The following is a 22,245-nucleotide window of genomic DNA, read 5'->3' on the forward strand; positions in this document are numbered from 1 at the left end:
AGATAGAAAGAGCAATACCAATCTCATGGGCGTTTAGTATGAAGATGGAGGCCAGAGGGTATTATCTAATATGGAACAGGTAGATTGACTCTAAAGCAAAGTTAGCAACATGTTGAATCTAGTTTGTTTAATCCACACACAAAACGAAATGAAGAAATTGCCATTTTAGGAGCGGCTATTAGAATGAACAAATTGCCAGCTAGTGGAGGTGCCGCATAGAAGTTATGGTTGGTTAAAACTGTTTCTCAAGAAGTAGTTTAGCAAATCAGTTAAAAGAAAATGGCTAAAGACTGAGCTGTAGAGGTGCTAGGAGGAATATTTCATAACTTAAGAGAGAGCCAGCCTTGCTGCTTCCCCCTGTTTTTCATTTCTTTTTTGTAAGTCAGTGCCAAGAATATCTCGGTAGCATCCCTTCTGTAGTTATTCATCCAGAGATACAGAAAGAGCTGCAGTGATTAGTTGATCAACAAAAAGGAAATCTCAGGTCATCACTATCTCACTATTTTGATAATTAAAGATTTAAAAAATAATGTGAGTAATCCTTTGAGAAGAAAATATGAATATTTTTGACTTTTCATGAAGGCAGAACTCAACGAATAAGGACCCTGTTAGTGAGAAGTTATAAATAGCACTTTTGACAATTTTGGGCCATTTTTTAAACATTTTAATTAATCTGGTGACTGAAAATTTGATGAGAGGGTTGATTTCTAATGGAAATATTTTTTTACCTTGGGTTGTACAAGCAAGTTTAAACTCCAGCACAGACAATAAAGACAGGAGTGTGATATCAGCCATCTCCTTTTTTGTAAAGAAGGCCAGTTAGTGCATTCCCCAACTGCTCCTTTAAGGTTTGCAGGGCTTTGGGTTTCTAAATAGTTGGTATTGTATTGTACGCTTTCAACTCCTGAAAATAGACCGCTGCTGTAGTATGTGGTTTTCTGCAGCAAATGACAGAGCACAGGCTTTTACTGAGTTTGTGATATTGTCCCCTCCATCTCATCTGCATAGGTTTGTATTTTGATATCTGAAACATATTGAATATCACACAGACATAGATAAGGACGTGGTGCTCTAAAATGAGGCGATGTGTGTGTAGCGTCTGCTGGGTTTGTGTGTGTGATGCAGCTTAGTTATGGAAGAGGAGGAGGGGAGAGGAGAGACGGGCAATGGAGGATTGTTGTGAGCTGGGCCCTGGTTTGCTTTTCAAATGTAAAAATAAAAATCCCCATTGGTGTAGAGACGGTAACCTTGTTCCCCCGGGAACGGGAGGCTTAACACCATGGCGATGATGACTCACCGTCCGTTTCAAGCCTTCCTCGATTCACATTCAGGTGCTCTAAGTTACACACAGCGAAATACATCATCGAGGAACAATCCACCAACCTTACACGTACCAAGCAACAGATCCGATTCTAAAGAATAACAATGAATCTGAAAGAGATGTGGCTGTCTCGCTCAGCTTTGCACTGGCACCTATGCATTGTATACATAAAAACACAGCATAATGCATCATATAGCAATACTTGTAGTCATATATATTCCAGTTAGCTATTTTGTCCACTGCTCAGTACTGTAGTTATTTTTAGCAACAGCTCTTGAACTGCTTACAATGACTCAGCAGGTAGGAGGACGGAAGTGCCTTGCTTAAGGCAACTTAAATATTTGTTTAGGGAGAAGTTCCTGTTGGATAACTTGAAAACTGCAGTAACTTGTTACTTTATATAATGACTGCTGTTTAAAAGCTACACTGTTTCCTTTTTGCATTACCAAAAACGTCTACAAATTTGCAATTTTTTGTGCATATTGATGTCTCTGTACAGCTTTTGGCTAGCTAAACTTTAAGCTAGCTGTCTGTTTCGTACTTAAAGCACCCTTGTTTTTTTTCATTAAGCTGCTGTCCTAGATTTTTCTTTGCAGCTGACTTACACTTTTCTCACCAGATCGCCATTTGCATTCAATTTTGTGAAAAGCTATATTTTAACCTAAACTGTGATATTTTCTTGACACAAACCAAGTAGTTTTGATGCTTAAATCTAACCAAACATTCAAGTGAAAACAAAATTAGGTAGCCATTAAAAGAGGAACTTTAAATGGCCCACACAAAAATCAGGTCTAAAATAAGGTCAGTTTATGCCACCTACTTCTTTTCATGAAACCTTCAATGGGCTGTTTCAGACACTGGGAACCAGTGACTGATATTGCTTGGCTGGGTGACTCACCCATTTTGTCAAAGCTGCCGGCGTGGCTCGTTTATATGCAAAGTGTTCTTTGGTGTCTGTAGCTTGATGCACCAGGTTTTGGCATGATTGAGATCGTACTCCCACCTTGTCTGTTTTCAGTGCAAGGGATTACTACTATGAAGGATCATATTTAACCCAAAAACCACAATCATTTCCTTACTGTAACCAAGTAGATTTTGGTGCCAAAACCTGTGAAAGTGGGTTAAAATGAAACCAAGTGAAAATCAAACACATCTGCAAGTGAAAAAAAAGACCCAATGGCACATTAACCTCAGTCTACTGCCTGAAAAACTTACAGTGCCACTACTGTCGCTCTAACTTTGTGCTGCCGACTTTCTGTGTCTCTGAACCGGTGCCATTATCTTTCAGCTGCCAGTACAGCTACATCCTCCATCCTTTTGCTTTTAGATTGTACTGTTGGCATCTCAGAAATTGAAGCTCAACGTGCTGTTGGGCTCATTGTTAGTCATTCAGCACAAGCGCGTCAGCTAACTGCCTAACATATAAAATGTAAATGTGACCCCCGATGTGGCCTTACTCTGAAATCCTCTCCCAGCTTCCAGCAATGTGAGAAAGCGCTGATATATGGTGTTATTGTCATGCAGGTCAGAACAACACTGACCAGTGGAGATGCGAGTGTGTAGGAAGTGGAGAACGGTTAGCGGTGGTTAAAGGGGCCATGCATACATGTTGCAAGAGTGAGAGAGACACAAAAGGTTATAACATTTAGCACAGTGGAACAGCATCTCCTCTGACAGAAATATTCTGAGTAGAACAAAATGTTTTTAAGCTAAGTTCTTAGCATTATCTTTGATAGATTTAAATCATAAGGCTAGAGATCTTATCTTTTTTCCCCTCATGACATTTATACAATGAAACGAGAATATATGGACCTATAAAGATTAAACATGTTAAGCAAATGAAAAGGACAAGTCTTGACATTTGTGTTTTATTAAACAGCTTCTGCTTGTAAAGCACACATGCTTATGTTTGAGATGACGTTCATTAAACTGTTTATGTATTATTCCATTAAAACAGTCCCAATATGTTTATTTTTCATTTTCTGCGTAACGTATGGAGGTATAAACACAAAAACTCCCGTCCTCGTTGAAATGGAATCATATTTGTTTGAGTCATGCAATAGCTTATGCGATAATTACAAGGAAACAATCATTTCACTCCATTCTGGGGTGCTCTAATTTCATAACGTTCAGCGGAGGAAAAATTAGAAAAGCTAATTTACCTAATCTGTTTTTTATTATTGCATGGACCTGCGTTCAGGTGTTTTGTAACTCGTCTCCAGCTGGTGTTCATTGTGGCTTCTCAGAGGAAATGGCTCATATTGGATGTGCTTGCGTGTTAATTGTTGGAGGACAAACGGTAATAGATTTGTATCCTCCTTGAGCCCTCTCTGCTCTATGCGATGCTCCAAAATCAGTTCTGACCTTTAACTGGAATTGAAACAATTAGTTATTGATTAAGTACTCAATCTAAAGAAAATTGATCTTCAACTTTGTCAGTTTGGTAATTAATTAGTCATTTATTATAAAAAAAATAAAAATAAAAAATAAACATTTGCACCTCCCTGCTTCTTAATTTACTTTTCTGTTAATTATCTTTGTAAAAATATACATTTTGGGTGGTTTGGGACTGCTGATAGGACAAAGCAGAAATATAGACATATTTTATGGATTAATAATAAAAACAAAAAAGTAATCGGCAGTTGAAACCATGATCCAAAAATTCCAAACATTTACAGTTTTTACCTTTGGCTGTACGAACTTGTGAAGGGCACAGTTTTCTCCACATTTCTGCTTAAAAGGTCACAAACCATCTTCGACTGGTTCTATCATTAAAGGAAAAAGTAGCCTCAGTCTGTGTTAGGCATGTGTTATTTAAACAGTATAGAACATCCAGAGTTATTTTGCCTGCTAATATATCTCTTATAGATTTTTTTACACTTTTATGGTGCTGTCCATTGCCATTGCTGCTCTTTGATTGGGTTTTCACTGAAGTGTTTTGAGGATTTGTTTTTTCCCCCCGTTGGATTTCATTGTAAATCGAATGCCTTTATTACTAACAACAGTCAGCAATTCAAGCAAGCAATTTGAAGATGCGTTTTTGAGTATTTTTTGACACTTTTGAGCAGTGGTTCGCAAGCTTTTTCAGCAATCCCCCACTTTTTTCCAAGCTGTAACCAAAAAAAGAGAAAAAAGAAAAAATAGGATCCAGCGTGGTAGCATCAGCAGCAGATCAACAGGTTAAATCAGCTGCAAGTCAATGAATGTTCATTTAACCAGCTGGTTGGCTGGTCAATTCCCAGATTTAACTAGTAGTTTCTTAACCAAACCATATCTAGAGACTGACCTAGAAAACCTTAAACTAATGGTTTGCTTGCTGGTGAAATGGTGGAGAATTTAAAGTCACAATATGTGGCTGTTTTCTTAAAAATTATTCCCCACTTTGTGTCATTAACGAAAAGCAAACAGGATTGTCTGTTGCTTCTAATTGTGATCTACATGTATCAGGAACAATAAGCATGACAGACGACAACATAAGCAGCTTATCCAGACAGATTGCATTATTTCTTCCCTCGCCTTGTTCTTGCAAAGATCTGAAGAGCACTAAATGTGAGGAGTGAGAATTCGCAGCCTCGGATATGCCATTATAGTTTATAGTTTGGACATAAAACTTAACAACATCTTGTATTGCCATGACAGCATATTGCTTTTGATATAAGTTAATATTTTTAATATGTTCTTCTTGGCGTCGTATTTTATCTTTGGACTGAGCGTTTTGGTGCACATTTGTGCACCCTTGTATGTGTGTAAAACAATTCTCAACCGGTGCAGGCCAATTACTGTTTTCTACAGTACACCGAATATTCAGAACCTCTATCTAATTATACTCTCAATTGCTGTGGCCTTAACATTCGCCCCAGTACCTTGTCTGGCTCTGCAATCTATGAGGCATCTGATGAAAGCTGCACTCCATGATGCAATCAAAGAGCAAGGCTCATTTTAGAAGTAGTTCAAACAAGAGAGGGAAAAGTCTGCATGTTTAGTGGGTTGGTTCAAGGCAAACTGCAAAAGTGATTCACAACGCATTTACAATTCATCTAGTTATTCTTGCATTGCAGCACGCAATAATTGCAGCGATAAAATGACCACAGCTAATAATCTTTAAGCAAGCATGAGGACATAATGAGGAGGAAGAAAACACGGGGAAACTGTTTTAATACTCTTGCCTCTGCCGTGAAGTAAGCTTAACAAGGAGCTCACTTGGTGCTATGAATTAAAAGTGGCAAACGTTTAATCAATAACCAGATTGCGTACGGTTGGAAATGTGATAATGATCAGATCTTTTCTTGGACCAGTCTTGCATTTGGCAACAAGACCATAATGAGTGTTTTTAGCCATATAAGGCCAGTGTTATTGTATTGGTAAAAATGTCTGACTTAAACATACAATAAAACATTTGTTTTATACAGTGAAATAAGAGTTTCATTTTTGTCTTGTCCTCAGAAAACTTCATAATGTACCACAGGTTTACTCAGCAGTAATGACCATTTCCCTGTATGTAGCTACTTTTAAATGAAGCATTTACAAAGCATTTTAGCTCAAAGCTATACAACTTTAGCAACAGATGTAAATTTTGAAACCATTAAACAAAAATAAGGTTTTTATAAGGTTTATAATTTATAAGGTTTTTATTTAAAACAAACAACCCCCCAAAAAAACCCTCCAGGGTGTTTTTCATCGAAAGAAAAGTAAAAAAAAATGCTGTTTAACCACTAAAAGCTCCACTATGTTAAGCAAGTTATTACTGACTTTGCCTGTCTTTTGTTTGCTACCAGCCAAGTAGAATACAGTGGGTTTATGAGAACTTGTTAGGTAAAAACAGCTGCCTGCCAGCGACTGCTGGAAACAGGATGGACTGAACCATAGAGTAAATGTGCCGTCAAATGAAAATAGTGAAAGAGGGTAACAGCTGCATCGAGCTGCCGAGCTGCATGAAAATTCTCTGTAGTTTCATCAGTACAAATAACCGCTTACACAATGTATAGTCATAAAAAACTGAATGCTACAATGTAACATGTGTTTGCATTAATGCATCAAGACCCCCAGTTCAGAAGCCAGACTCTATCTTGTCTTCAGGAATGCCAAATTTATATTCAGCTTGCAAGAAACTATAATGCCATTGGTGTGCACTGTGTCCTTTGTGTATAATTACATAACATAAATCATTTATTTGTCCAGTGTTGGCCTTTCCCTCTGTTTGTGCATGTGTTCATGCTTGTATGAACACATGCACAAACACAAACTATGTATCTTTTTGTGTGTTTTCCCCGTTCAAGCGACGGTAAATGTTTGTGCGTGAATGTGCTGGTTGGAGAGTTAAAGGGATCTCAATTCTTCTGTGGTGGCAGTTGTTTTGAAAGGAGGAGGTGGAGGTGGTGGTGGTGCGGGGATGGCGATGGTGGGGGGGGACGGGGGACGGTGTGCGAATCTGCTTTACAGAGAGATGGATAGGATGGATTGAAGGTGTAGAGCGGTGATTGGCAGGCGGGATGATGCGGCCCTGGCTCAGCTGCAGCACTGAGATGTAGGCTGCTGCTGATTGACAGTCGAGCTGAGCCTGGGAACCGCAGCGCTGGATTGGCCACAAAGAAAGACGGAGGGAGAAAGTGCAAGAGAGGAGAGAGAGAAAAGATAGATTTAAACATAAAAAATGTACCCTTAACATTTTGCTGTATATTCTGTTCCTGGAAAGTTCGACACTGCCATCTATTGTAAACTATGCTGATGGCATTTTCATGATATTTCTGACAGCTGACATTGTGCTAAATGTGCATCTGTGTGTCTATGTGCAATGCAGTCGACATGAGGAGGCAAAGTCATATAAGGGGCCCTTATATATCTGAATAAAAAACATATAATGTAGCGAGGACAACTTTTGTCCTTGACAACAGCTTTAGCCTAAGGCTGCAGAGACTGTTTTATTTTCATTAATTGATTTTTTGGGTTTTTTTTGGTATATTAAATGTCAGAAAATAAGGTTGAAGTTATTTGTGTTTTTTTTCTAACCAGCAGCCCCAAACTCCCAAATATGTCATTTGTAATTGCAAAAAAAGCTGAGATAATGGGGCATGCTCATAAATTGAGATCCCAAAACTGATGAGTGTTTGGCAGTTTTGCTCGATAAGTAACTAACCTAATTAAACACTCATCAAAATAATTGTAGCTGATTTTGTCTTAATCAACTTATCAATCAAATTATTATAGCAAGCCCTCAAACTTTGTTAAAATACTCTCATTCAATTTCCAAAGTGTATGCAGTTATAATTGTGGCCCTTTTTTAAAGAAAGACCTTTAATGTGGAGGAATCTCGAAGTAGTTTAGAGATACTGATTGCTAAGGCTGTGCAAAGCATTGACTTGATGCTTGTGTTCATGTTCTTTTTAATAAGTTAATTACATTTTTCCTTTGCTTGCTGATCTAAATTTGACGTCTCTAGCCCCGCATTGTTAGACTTTGTGCTCTGGCCTTGGAGATGGCCAATTTCTGATGGCAGTTGATCTGCAGATGGCAGCTTTGTGATATTTACAGCGCATAGTTTGATAAGCATGCATGATGGTATGCAGTGGTCATTCTATTCAGCTGTGAAACAAAAACACCCTTGTCTCTCTCCGTTAGTAAGTTTTGACCTGGAGGTCCAGCGTCTCTTTGCTTCTGCCGTATTTTCCGACCATTACCTCCCACTCCAGCAGATCCACGATCCCTCTGCTGCCTGCACCTGCAGCCAGACGATCTTCTGAAAGCCTGTGTGCCCTGCCCCATAAAGAAAATAGGATGCATGTGGCTCAGACAGATTTTCACAATCTAAAGAAAAGCTACTGTTGCTTTTAAAAAGACACTTGCAGAATACATACATTTAGAGTGAACCTTTCCTTTAAATGTGGCGCTATGGATCCTGCTTCGCTGATGCCTTATGTTGTTTCACATACAGTCAACAGGCTGGCATATTAAAGGACATGCAGGTTAGCATTAATGATTCAAAACCCCCAAAAAGCAAAAAAGAATTGAAATGAAACATTATTAGATATCAGTCGACTCTACAGGAAGGAAATGTATTTTGTGACTATTTCCTTGTGCCTAGCTTGCAGATTCTATTAGATTCAAATAACCCAGAAAGTATTGCATTAGTACATTTGCAAATTATAATCGAAAATCAAACCTATTAGAGTGAAAGAGATCTTGATTAAGTGAAAATATGAATAACATAACTTACTCATAGAAGCTAACTCTAACCAATAGGATAAATTACAGTAATTATTAATTAATTCTTTAATATGTTTTATTTTAAGGTACTGTTTTGACGGAAGTAGCTTCACATTTTTGAAAATCATCTTATGCCTTTTTGTCTGATATTATCACCTTATTTCAACTCTTTATTGAATCTAATGATGACTTAAGAGAAAGCTTTTATTTGTTGTGTGCCACCTCTTTTTCCCTTTGCAGTCTGTTTTCTGATTGCACTTGAGCCACACTTTCTCCATCAGAAACACCAGCTCTGTCTGTTTTTGATTCAAGCCAAGACAAAATCGGTGTAAGATGTAAACTATAAATTCAGCCACACATTAAACACGTGAAAATAAAAGGAGGATAAAACAAGCATGACAGGTTTGGTCGAGTCTGTCTTGAGCAACAGCCAGGTGCCCATGTGTACACTGAAATAGGTTTTCCTAGCTGTGTTCATTGCTTCTTTTCAAAGAAAGATCGTTTTCTAAAACACTTTTGAGGAACACTTTGTTTTTTTTGGATGTTTCAGCGCTTTCCCCCTCAGTGTCAAGTGGAAATAAAAAAAAAAAGTACACTACATGAAGATTATGTTTTTTACATGAATTGCTTCAATAAAGAGGCAACCAAACAGCATGTAAGGTACCACATAGATGCGTTTGCCCTAAGCAACTGAACTCCGAGCTGGTGTAATTCCCGGTCAGAAACACTGCTGCGTGCCGTTCCCTTAGCCTCTTTATCTATTCCTCTCTTTCTCCACTGCTACAGTCAAATAAATGCTTAAAATCCCCTTGCCCCACTCAACAAAACTTTCAAATATATTAAGGCATTTTTGAATCAAAATGTAAAATGAGTGTTTGAATAAAGAAACCGTAAAAGTTTTGTAACTTCACCAAACTCTAGAAGCAAGTCTCTGCAGACTCTGCAGGCAGTTGGGATCAGGAGTTTTGTCTACAGGCTAGTAAGCTCACATTCTGACTCTGATTCATAAAGGAATCTGATGAGCCCCGAAGCTCCTGAGGGATCCGTTATTCTCTTCTGTGAACTTAAAGTGGATCAAGCTGTCAAAAACACTCATAGAAACTATTGTTTTGTTAATTTTTTTCCCTGCAGTAATGTCAGGTATGAACAGGAAATCTTTAAGTGTTCATACTGTATAGGCAGCTACATATTCATTCATTAAATAAAGGTCTACCTACCATCTTGTATCTTCATGCAGTCACTGCTGCTGGTTTGCTCTGCCTGTATAAATTCATCTGTTTATGTTAGGTATAGCAAGGCCTGCTCAATTCCAGTCCCATTAAAACTCTTCTTTCTGGAATTTTGCCTAAATTGTCTGTTAACACCCTTATAACAGCTAGAAAATGTCTGTTACAAAATAATTATTAATGGAATCAATTTCAAAGTCTAATTGCAGGTTGTATTTTCATTTTTATTCCCAGTGGCCGCCCGATGGCAATTAAGACATAGCTGATTGTTTAGTTGGCAGAACAGAAAGAGTTTTAGTGTTTATTTTTTCATTCACTACAGGCCTGTTATCGGCCGCTCTCTGGCAACTGGCCATCTCCCCTTTCTGTGTGTGGTTTGTGTGGCCAATCAGATCAGGCAGCCTGCATTCTGGGTTAGAGTTGAGTGAGGTGAAAACGGCGGTGGCTACTTCACATTCTAAAGCAAAGAAATGAAAGAAAGTTTATTGTACAGTAACAGGGAAGCAAGTTTCTTTGAGTGGAAAATGATAATTCAGCCACATTTTGACTGCGGTGGATCAAGCTGGCACATTTCGAAGGCACCGGCAATTATCAGAAACAGTCACTCGATTTCCATGACAAGAGGCAGTAGCACCTTGTCTGTCTGCAGCTGACAACCCCTTATCAGATGCCATTAATATATTGGCAAGATATGTGGAAAAAGACATGCCCCTGTTATGTAAATTTCCCTTTGGCTTACCCGTTTTTTTTTTTTTTTTCATGCCTCCCTTTGATCTTGCATAAAATTTGTTTGAATGAAATGGCTATATCGAGCTAAGAACACTACGGCAACGTACCTTAATTTGGAAGTTTCATAGAATAGATTTATGGAATTGTTTTAAGTGCATTCATCATCAATAATTAAATTTATTTCATGGTTTAATTTGTTGTGCAGCACATTACACATTTTATGAAAATAAATATTTTAAATGAGTCAATTCCATTTATGCATGCAGAGTTTATAAAAGCACACCAGAGCCCGAGTCAGAGCGCGCTGATATAATTTAACTTTAACTTCAAATTGCCATTGTAACTGAAAAACTGCTGCAATTAAAACGCAGTCAAAGTGAACTCAGACAAAGCCGGAGACAAAGACAAAATGATACAGAAGTGAAACTCTATAATCCTGATTGTTCGCTGCTCTTAATCAACCTTTTGCAGTAAAACCAATCAATAAAAAAAAACACAAAAAAATAAAACCGCCAGAATTGATGTGATTCCGGTTTTGATTTCTGATAGACGATTTTTAATGCAGTATGTGAGAATCCGTGGGTGTTTGCACAGTGTTCACTTTATGTGAGAGCCGGATGAAAATATACAGCAGCAGATGTGAGCAGTGGATTTTGTTGCGATGTTTGACCAGACAAGAAAGAGACGAGCCTTTGTAAAGACATAATGTGGTTCTTCTGAGGCTGCTGGGAATTGTAGCCTTTTCATTCTAAAACAATATCCAATATCTAAAATAATTGACGCCTACTCTCACACAAAAAGCCCGCTGGCATGAAAGTAAAGCACATTAGGAGGCACCTGCAGTTCATTTTACTTTTTTTTTTTTTTTTTTTTTTTTAGCAAAACAACACATAAGACTTAGAAATATTATTGTGTGCCATTATTCTTTTCTGTCTGCTTGCACTTGGTCATTGTTGTTTATTGACAGCAGACTACAAACACCAAAGGACTTGAAGGACAAATAAAACAATAAAAGCGACAGACTTTAGAAACTGTTTTATTTCTTGGCAGTAACACCTACATTTGTTTGCATGTTCATTAAAATTACTCTATTTTTTTTTTTTTTTTTTTTTTTTTTGGGGGGAGGCGAATGTATTAAGTTCGTATTTTTTTCCCAATTTTCAAGTTTTATTTTCAAGTTTATTTCGTAAGGACTTAAAATGACTCTGTTTCCATAGCATTTATATGTGAGAAAGCCTTTCCTTTTTTTCAGCAGTTCATGAATAGATAAAGCTTCTCTTCACACTAACACATGGCATCGCTCCTGGATTACAATCACAAACGGCAACTAGTCATCAGACTGTTAGACTTTCTAAAAGTGAAACTCGATTTCCAAAGGCAGCCTTTTATTTATTTGAGCACATTCTGAAAACTGGCATATAGCGAGTGAGAAATGACAAATACAAGCAGTTGGAATTGTAAAGATTCTGCATTACATTGCTGTCTCACTCTTAGGCACTATTTAATTTAATTTACTGTAGGAAAGAGCATTAACAGTGTCAAATACTTTAATTTTGAAGGGCATGTTTCACATTTCTGCTATATTTCATACGTGCCCAAAACAAGTGTCCAATATGTTTTCTACTATTTTTTTATGTGATTAATTGGTAATCTATACACCTTAGTTACATGTTAGTGGGTTGGATCCTTTTTTGCCTTTAGAAATGACTTACTTCTTCATGGCACAGAATCGAGAAGGTGTTCAAAACATTCCTCAGAGATTTTGGTTCATATTGACATGACGGCTTCACGCAGCTGCTGCAAATTTGCTGGTTTCTCATCCATGATGCAAATCTTCTGTGGCGGCACTTCCCAAAGGTGTTCTATTGTATTGAGATATGGTGATTGTGTAGACCATTCTAGTACAGTGAACTCATCATCATGTTCATGAAACCAGTTTGAGATCATCTGATATTTGTTATATGAAACTTTATCCTGATGGAAGCAACCATCAAGGATACAGTGGGATGGATGTGGTCAACAACAATGCTCAAGCAGGCTGTGGTGTTTAAACTGGCAGTAAGGGGTTCAAGTATACAAAGAAAATACCAGTACCACCAGCCTAAACCATTTATACAAGGCAGGATGGATCCATCCTTTGTCTATGCCAAATTCTAACCATACCATCCGATGTTGCAGAAGAAATCGTGACTCATCAAAGCAGACAGTGGTTTTTTTCTTCTAGCTTGAATTTCGTCTTCTTAGCTGACAGAAGTGGCGCCTGGTGTGATCTTCTGCTGCCGCATTCAAAGTCACTTAAATCACCTTTCTTTCCCATTCTGATGCTCAGTTTGAACTTCACCACGCAGAAAAAGCTTTTGTATAACTGTAAAATTGCATATTCACTACATGTGTTCTACAAACAATGGGGCATAGGTTATGTTGCCAAGTACCAAGCTGTGTTTCTATATTTCTAGTGTTGTCATTACCAGCGATCCATGTTCTAAAAACATCGGTGACTCCACTGTTTGTCTATCATCAGAATAAACCGTGCCAGCTGGGAATTCTGGTCTGTTACATTTATTTTATTTTAGAAAAAGCATATATTACACTTTCATGAGTTCAGTTTTTTTATTTTGGATATTTCCTGGGAAGGTTTACAGTTCATTTGCTTTGCTTTTTTCCCCCATATACAGGAGCAGTATGTGGCTATGGAGGGAGTAATAATTCTTCATTTTGGAGTTAAAATGTTTATTTATTTATTTTTTGCATAAGTCTGCTAATTTGCAGACATCTTTGCCAAGGTCTTTGGGCAGTAGGGCTGTGGTGCACCCTAGTTTTCTTGATTTTGGCACATGCACAGAGAGCAATTAGGCGGGAGAGACTGAATGAATCTTTCTTTCTCCATGGTTGCAGGGAATTTATGCTGGTTGCTATAAAAATGAGCTGAAAGATAGACCCAGGAAGCATAGATCTACTGTGTTTACAGTGCAAAACAGAGATGAAAATAATATTATCAATTGTTTACTTGGAATCACTTTAATCACTGATAAAATATTCTTTGATATGGTGAAGTTGGCACATCGGTTTGCTGTGAAGGCTCTAAAGAGAAAAAACAAAAAACAAAACACAACAGTTTTACAGTATGGTACTATTTCTAGTTTGAAGAGCTTCGTATACTGCTTAGAGAGTGGTCACTCATGTTGGTTTCCAGATGGTCTGAGCCAGGGTGGGAACCATTGTATGAAGCTAACAGGAAGGGGGAACAGCTATCGGAGGGCACCAGCTGTCCACGAGGATGGGCAGGTCCCTTGGCTTCCTGTTTCTCAACACTCTGTGCGCCCCGGAGCAAAACAAAACCAGCTTCCCCTTCCAGTTTGAGAAACAATACATGTCACACACACACATAGCCCTCATCTGCTTCTGTCCTCCTCTCGCCCTCTTTTCCTTCTTCCTTGTTCTTTCTCCATCTTATCATCTGCCTGTTTTTCTGCTGCATTGTCCTTCTCCTTTATCATCTCCTGCTCTCCTTCAGCTCACATTCTCATCTGTTCTTTTCCCCCTGCTTATTTCCATCCTTTATTTTACTCTGCTTCCTCCCTCTTATTCTTTTCTCTTTTTCCTCCACATTTTCTTTACGCTAATGATTTTCGCCATCTTTTTCCTCTGCTTCATTCACACCTTCTTTTTACCTCTTCTTCCTCCCTAGTTCTGTATTTTATGTTGGTCTTGCATACATTTTAATTTAAGCTGTGAGTGTCTATACAATGCCTTACAATTTACTTTGTATGTTTCAAACATCATTGTCTTGAGTTGTTTTTTTTTTAAAAAGAAAAAAGGTTTGAAAAATACAGTGAGTTGTGGGCGGTAACAGCTGGAACTTATAACAAATAAAAATATATTTAGCAGAAAGAACATAAACATGTAAAGATAAAGAGTCTGAATGTTTTGTAAGATAAAATGTGTTTTGGGGGAAAATTTGAATCACTCTGTTGAAAGAGTAAGATCTATTTCAGCATCTTCAGAATTTGAAATTGCAGCATTCACTCTCTCCCTGCATTTAGTTTCCATATCACTTTGAACCTACATTTTGTAATATATGAATTAAACATGAAATTACATTTACAAGGATCCTGGGAAAGTTTCCCATGGGGTCTTTTTACTTTACACTTCTGCGATTTGTTTTGCTAAAGTGGAATTTGCAAATGTTTGCTACAAGTAATGACGACAGACGTGTAGCTCATGAAAAAGTGAAGAGTGAAATGCAACATGAGCTTTTAAAAGTAGAACATTCCTGAAAGGTCAACAAGATGAGCTCTGAGAGAGAATGAAAGAGAAGATTTATTAATAATAAATAGAATTTCCATCTGCACACGGGAGAGTAGAAGAAGAACCCCACCTGGAAAACATGCAGTGTATGCACAGTGTAACACACACATACGCAGTCACAGACAGAGGGCACATCTGGTCTTAGATTCAAAGACAGTGGGGAAAAAAGTGTTGGCATCTGTACAGAAAACACGCATACACACATCATAAACACACACACGCACAAACAGTTGTGCCTGTGCACGTCAGCGGTGCAGAGTTATTGACACATGGAGAAATCCATATTTATATATAATACAGTGTGGTGGAGGCCCATCAGTCTCCATAGTCTGTGAAAGGGGCCTGCACTGCTTTACTTAAGGTATTAAATGTTTATGTGGCGCTTTTTTCATCCCTCAATAACTCTTCTTTACACACACACACACACACACACACACACACACACACACACACACACACACACACACACACACACATTGGCAGAAATTCACCAGTTCAAAATGATATATTCATCTCAGTCTTTGGTGTATGTCTTTTTGACAAGAAGTAGCACAAAGTTTCCATGACATTTGCTTGTGTTACCAATTCTCAGGTGTATCTCAAGCTGCAGACACTGTAACAATGAATTCTGTTCTCATACAGCTGGCAGGGCGGCTGATCCCCAGCAGGTAGAGCAAGTTGTTCGGTGATCGTGGCATTGGCATTTTAATCCCCAGTTCCTCCTATCAACATGCTCAAATGTCCTTCAGCGGGAAAGTGAATGGAAAGATGAAAGTTTCTCTTGAAGGCCGTTACATTGTATGATGTGTGTTTTTGTGAATAAGAGGGAAATTGCTTTGAACAAACCAACTACTGCTTATAAATGCAGTCCATGCAGTAAATAGTGAATGGTGAGTAACTTACAGAAAGTTCTGTGATATTTCAAAGTGTAGTTGTCCTGAACCTCTGCATCTTGTTAAAGTACTACTTAAAATTAAGTGTTTCTTATTTAAAATCCTCATCTTCAGTACAAGGCCAGTTTGCTTCACACATTTCATTTGTTACATTCAAAAGGTGAAGGCCCTGGAAGGTAATTTTCCAGAAAAAAAAGCAAGAGGGTTATACATATTTTCTTCTTTAATTCTTTTAATCTCATCTTTGGGTTCAATGTTGGCTCTTTTGGAAACCAGCACTGTGATCAGTTAACTTCATAACGCTGCTTTATACATGCTAAAAGTAAGTGAAGACTGAGTTTTGAGTTAAGGTGCATTTGCACCGCCATGGTTTAACAAATGCATGAACTTTGTTATTTGTAATACTTCATCTCTGTAAAAAAAGACCAGTGGTTGGCCACACAGAAAATGGAGCCTAGAGAAGGTGTAGTTGCCTCTCAGACTACTACAGTTACAATGTGTCGAAAGCTTATTATGAAACTTTAATTGCTACACGTAGATATAGAAGAGAAATAAAGTTCAAAACAGTTTCAGTGACAGCTTTTGCTTATATATTTATGTGCCATAAACATATAAGTGAGTATTCTGATTAAAAAAAAATAATCTGTACAATATTTTTTTGCACCAGAAGAATAAATGCACTTGTTGGATATTGCAATTGTTTCTTGCATCTCATGAGAACAGATTCAGTTAAAAAGTATGTTGAATACAGAAAAGTTTCAATGCTTTAGGACAGGGTCAAGATTATTTTATGGAAATTACCAGATGGATTGTTTCACTGGGTAGCTCACGGTTTTTCTCAGTCTATTTTTTCAGAGGCTTAAAGAAACTCTGCTTTACTTACTGCCATATGCATCACCTGGAAATACCAGAAAGTGTTACATGGAACCATTTTTTTCTTTTTAACTCTAAGGAGCTGCCCACCCCTCAACCTTGAACCGCCTCTGACCTTGACCCATCTCTAAATGAGTTGCTCAGAGTCTAGCATCTACTATTATGTGCTTTTTTTCCCACTCATTTCAGTTGAATTGGGCCAACCAGGAATATGAGTTACTTATGAAATGTGTGTAAGTCTGTATAGGTTTGTGTGTATTTAATGTACAATATGATGATCCTGTGATCATGTGTATAGTGTCAAGTTAAGGATGATATTTTGTTCTTTCAGAATATGCGTGACTGGAGTTTGACTTAACTTATGGTGAGGGAGGAATAATGCATCTCACTATTAACTCCTGGCATTTTCTGTCCCACTGTTTGTGGTGTGTGAGGTGTTTTGGGTGGTTGTAGCGGGGTGTCTTTGTCTCTCCCTCCTCTGCGTGTTGTGTCCTTCCTGCGGTGCCGTGCCCTGGGGCTCTGTGCAGCTGGGGGGGGGGTTTGGACCCTGTTGAATTATGGATGGAGGTGAAGAGGGGATGAGGGCTGGCCTCGAGGGTACATACCCCCCTCCATCCCTAACACTTCCGACTGTCCCCCATCCCTCCCCCACCCTCTCTTTCCCTCCTGCTTTCCTCTCTGCCCAAACAGTGGCTATCCACGCGTGGCGTGAGGTTGGATGAGGGTGACTGGAGATGTGTCTCGCGCTCTCTTTCTGTCTTTCTGCTTTGCCGTTTTTTCTCTCTCTTGTTACACTTTCGTCCTTATCTCGCTCTTCCTCTCCCTCCCAGATTTGAGCTGGTAAAGTCAAAATGATAGAGGTCCATTCAGCCGAAAATGGTCTGCAGATGTTGAGAAAACGAGACAAAGACATAGAGTATCTTGATTTTCCTCCACTATAAATTACCAGCGGCATTCAACCGCTGGTGAAACAGCTTCTCATGGCTATTGTTTTACTCCTTCTTCCTCTAAAAATCTGGATATCATAATGTCAGTTTTGGTTAATATGTTACATTCATCATCCATTATTGTTTATGTCTTTCTCAGATGGCTCAATTTGAATATTTCACGGTTTCGTTGTCATTTGGTCGTCAGTTTTTTTTAATTTTTATTATCACGTACTGTAGGTGAACTTCACTATATAGTCACCGTGAAGTTGTTTCCCAACTTTGAAAGCTGCAACTATGACATTGAAGTTACATAATAACATTTGTGACATTTTCCAGCAATGTTAACTGCACAGAGGAGACTGTTTACTGTTGATGATTTTTTTTTTGCAGAAGGGCACTCAGCCCTCTGCTTGCTACAACAAGAGCAAGGGAAAAAAGGTGGTTCCACCTTCGCCCAGTTGTATAGCATTTTAAGTGTAGATGGTTGAAAGTTGTTTTGTTTTTTTTTTTTTTAGCTAGTAAAAGTCTCAATTATAGTATTGACATGGCATGCCAAACTCAGCGTGTACTTGTATCTTTTGGGATCTTTGAAGCAAATTGTTAATCACTAACCTTGTCTTCTAACAAATGTGTTTATATACGGGTTACAGTTTTTTTTTAGGGCTGAACGATTATGGAAAATAATCTAATTGCGATTTTTTGCCCCAATATTGCGATTGCGATGCGATATGCGATTATTTTTTAAGGTCTTTGTCTTCTGTATTATTAAACAAAGACAAGCAATACATCATATAGTATGGCCAATACTATATTACATTAATTTTAAACTGTTCTTTCCTGGAAGACAGACCTCTGTTATGATGACATGAGGTGATGCATGAATTGATGACTGACATTTTTATTTAACTTCTTCAATCACAACAGTATATTTGAACATACACAATAGTTTATTTTTAGCTTACAAACATCTGAGCATAAAGTGCTGACAAGGAACCCTGGTGTAAACATTAAAATGAAAGTCAGTACAATGTGCAGATTGCAGAAATATACATAAAAAAAATCAGTGGCTTTACCACACTCAGTTTTTCGACATCTGTGAACTACTAGACAGTCATTCAATTAAAAAATAATATTAAATAAATAAAACTAATAAATAAAAAATACACACATCTTACTGATCTCTGCAGTCAGTAACATTACACATAAAGTGCAAACATAATAGCAATTGTATAAACACACACACAAACACGCCTTTAAAATTTAAAGGCGTGAAATTGGACGGTCTAGTTCTGATTAGCGTCACCGCTGTCTCGGTGGAGTTTATTAAACTCGGCCGTCTGCTTCTTGCTATCTAAAATATAACCAGACACTGGCGTAAATTCTCGACTGTCTCATACTTCTGTTTAATAAGTTTTCTGTTTGACGTTTAGTCAGCTGTGTGAAAACCAAGGAGGAACCCACCCGGGGGATTAATAAAGTTTTATTTTATCTAATCTAATAACTTTAATCTCAGCCAAACCGATTTACTCACGAACAAACAAAACACTGAAAAAAGCCCAACAATAACATTTTTAGGTTGTCTAAGTGACTTATATATTACGTTTAACCCGAGCAGCGAAACTCCGCGGTGATCTGAAAATGATGTGCCGGGAGTTGTGCCGTTCTCGGCCGCATCAGTAACCCTCGAGCTCCCGGCTAGCTGTCGAGCTGGTGGGTAGCAGACGCCTCTGAAAACGTCGAAGCACTTTTGCAAATATGGGATATCTTGATAAACCGAGCAGATATTTGATGTTTACACAACTACTTTCTCGCCTGAAAATATGTTAAAAGTTTATTTTGTGACCCTGAAAGATTAGTATGAGTAATTTTAAAACTTAGTAGCGGCCGCCATTGCTGGAAACTGGAGTTTGGCTGGGCCGCGCTATGAATTCTGGGATATGGTAGTAATTTGGACAGCCTTCGGCACGTCGCTGTGACGTAATCGGTCTACAAATGCGGCCTCAGGAGGATGCAGCCCATGAATTTGGACATGTCCAGAGTATAATCGCAGCCTTTGCGGTTAGAAAATTGCACTTGATCATGTCGCGATATTATCGCAAATGCGATATATCGTTCAGCCCTATTTTTTTTGTTGCTCTTTTTTGTTGTTTAAATACTGTTTATGCACTAATGAACAACTGAATATTTGAAGCTATTTGCTAATTCAGAATGAAAAAAATATTAGTGAGGATCTGTTTTGCTCATTTCCAACTCTATATTTTTATTCTTGAACACCACCGGAGTAGCTTTGCATAATTCACAGTTCAAAGTAATAATTTTTTATCTTATACTGGGCTGGTGGGGCCGCTTAGTTCATCCTCTATCAGAAACAAGCTGTTTAAGCTCCTTTCTCTTTTACTCCACCCTCATTTTAAGCCAACTTTCTTCTGATTGGCTGCCTCTTGCAAATAGATGGGTGCCAAGATGCCAAGAGCTTTATGTCTGAGATGTTTCATTGATAAACAGAGCAAAGTGTTGAAGTTTGACCTGTTTTGGTCAAAGGAATATGCTCAAGCTTTAGTGGTGTTTAGGCTGAACATACAGACTTGTTGTAGTAAACAGAGTTTGTGACAATGCTTGAATTTCAAGCATTATAGCAATACACAGGCTGGCAGGACCGATAACATTTTGTTCCTAGCTCCAACATCAAACTTATCCTTTTATTATTAGCAATAACTGCTAACCAGTACCTTAATGACAACTTAACAGTAAGGTACCTTTGCTTGCTCTCTTATTTCCACTACAGAGGATAGATCCACATGTTTGATTTGGCAAGAATTTTGCAACACAACCCTCCCAATTATCCAAAGCTGGGCTTGTGTCTACCTTATAATTGCTTATGTTTAAGCAGCTCACATGTGTGCTGGCCATGTAAACATGGTAAGTGTTTAATACTTAAATGTTGTTGCTTTGGAAAGGTTTGTGTTAACTTGAGGATGCAAAGATAATAAGGCATTTTTAGGTGTCTTGGCTTTGTTAAATAGTTAATGCAACACTTCACATAGATTTTAGATAAACTGACTTCATCTCTGCTTTTAAAAGAGCAGCACACCAACGAGTGGTTTTCTGTTGTCCTCTCAAACCCTTGGGCTTCAGAGCTCTATGCAGCTGGAAGGGTTTTGACCCTGGACATTGTAGCCAAATTTCAGTTGGATTGGACTGATTGTCATGCTTTTCTTTTGATTTCAGGCTGCACATAATAAGAAAAAAGGTCAAATATGCAAATATTGCAAAGACAGAGGCACTGGATTGCACTGAGTGCTGTAATGGACCTGCAGTATTGGTGAAAAGCATGTGAAATACATGCAGGAGTTTTCTTATTAGCCCATATATTTCTCAATCAAATCAAAATTTGACACCTGGTGGTTCTGCCTCTTTGTTGTTAAATATCTACAATCTTGAAAGTAAAACTAAAGCCAATGATGAAGTGTGAAAATGTGACTTACATTCTACTGATTTTCTTTTCATAAATGTTACTGAGGGACTGGTAAAGTTGGACTTCCCTTTATCTGTGTTTGAGAAGCTTGGTTTGAGTGACAATATCTTTGATAACAGGGGACCTCTAAAACTCAGCATCACAGTATTAAACGAGGACCGCTCCTTGCTTTGCCAACCAGCAGCTTTCCCTTTTGAAATGTAATTTTGAACCGCGTGAACAGTGGTTTCCTGCATCTGAAATGTAGCGGTGTCTTAATGACGTGCTTTGGCTTGTGCATTTGGGCAATTTTAATGAAATCTATTATTATGATTATGATTTTTTTTTTAATTTATTTTTTTATTTTTTCTGTAGCAGCCGAGTGAGTGTTTACCTCACAAAATAGAATACACCAGCCCCCAAAATGACGAGAGAGAGAAAGAGAGAGAGGGAGAGAATTAAAGTTTTATGACTGATGAATATTTCATGTTCTGGGCAGTGATTCCCACATTCTGGTGTGTTTGTGCATGAGCGTGTGTGTGCGCACGTGTGTGTGTGTGTGTGTGTGTGTGTTCATGCACTTTAGTATGTGTATGTGTCTGTATTCCTCTCAAATATATGCTGGTGTTTTAACCCTTTCTCTACTGTATTTAGAACATAGTGAATTTTTGCTTTTATTCTTGCAAGTATGTAATTGAAGGGTCTAACAATGTACCAACTTCAGTATAAGGCTTGTTGAGTCACAGTTCGGTACTTTTGGTACACAAGAGAAAACAAAGACAGACGACAAAAGACAACAATATTTGTCTTTATTTACAGCAGTCAAGCGCTGCATACTTGTCAGTCAGAAAAGACTTAGCTAACTTAGTCTGAGGGATAAAATAAATAAAAGAAAAGAAAGAAAAGTGAAACATATTCATTAAAAAGTTAACTTAATATTAAAGTCAGCTTTAAAATCAGCAAAGCGTTTTATTTTATATTCCTTTTTGTTCAGTAAACAAAAAATTCAAAACTTTATTACTGGATAAAATAATCAGAGATTTGGATTTACAGTCAGTGGGAGTGACCAAATGTACTGGTGTGCACAGATTCTGGGGATGCTGCAAAAATATGCTGAGATTTAAAATTGAAATTGTGAATAGAATTTGTGGGGTGTCTGCCAATTTTTCAAGGCTAACATTGGAAGGGTACTATATTTGATAAATAGCAACTTGTTTACTGGCAAAATGTTATGGGTGAAGCTCAAGCTGTAAAGGTTTTGGTCTTTGGAGCATAAATATGTAGTAATAAACAGACAGAAACAGACTTCTAA

General features: G+C 38.0%; 1 protein-coding gene across 5 annotated transcripts in view; it reads left to right on the top strand.

Moving 5' to 3' along the window:
• The window catches only part of ldb2a (LIM domain binding 2a), a 113,794-nt gene that overhangs the window by 29,684 nt on the left and 61,865 nt on the right, over window positions 1–22,245 (top strand). The window lies entirely within an intron of this gene.

The sequence above is a fragment of the Rhamphochromis longiceps genome, linkage group LG2 (assembly GCF_057381845.1).
Source record: "Rhamphochromis longiceps isolate RC_006_pf linkage group LG2, R_longiceps_female_GT1.1, whole genome shotgun sequence".
Lineage (NCBI taxonomy): Eukaryota > Metazoa > Chordata > Actinopteri > Cichliformes > Cichlidae > Rhamphochromis > Rhamphochromis longiceps.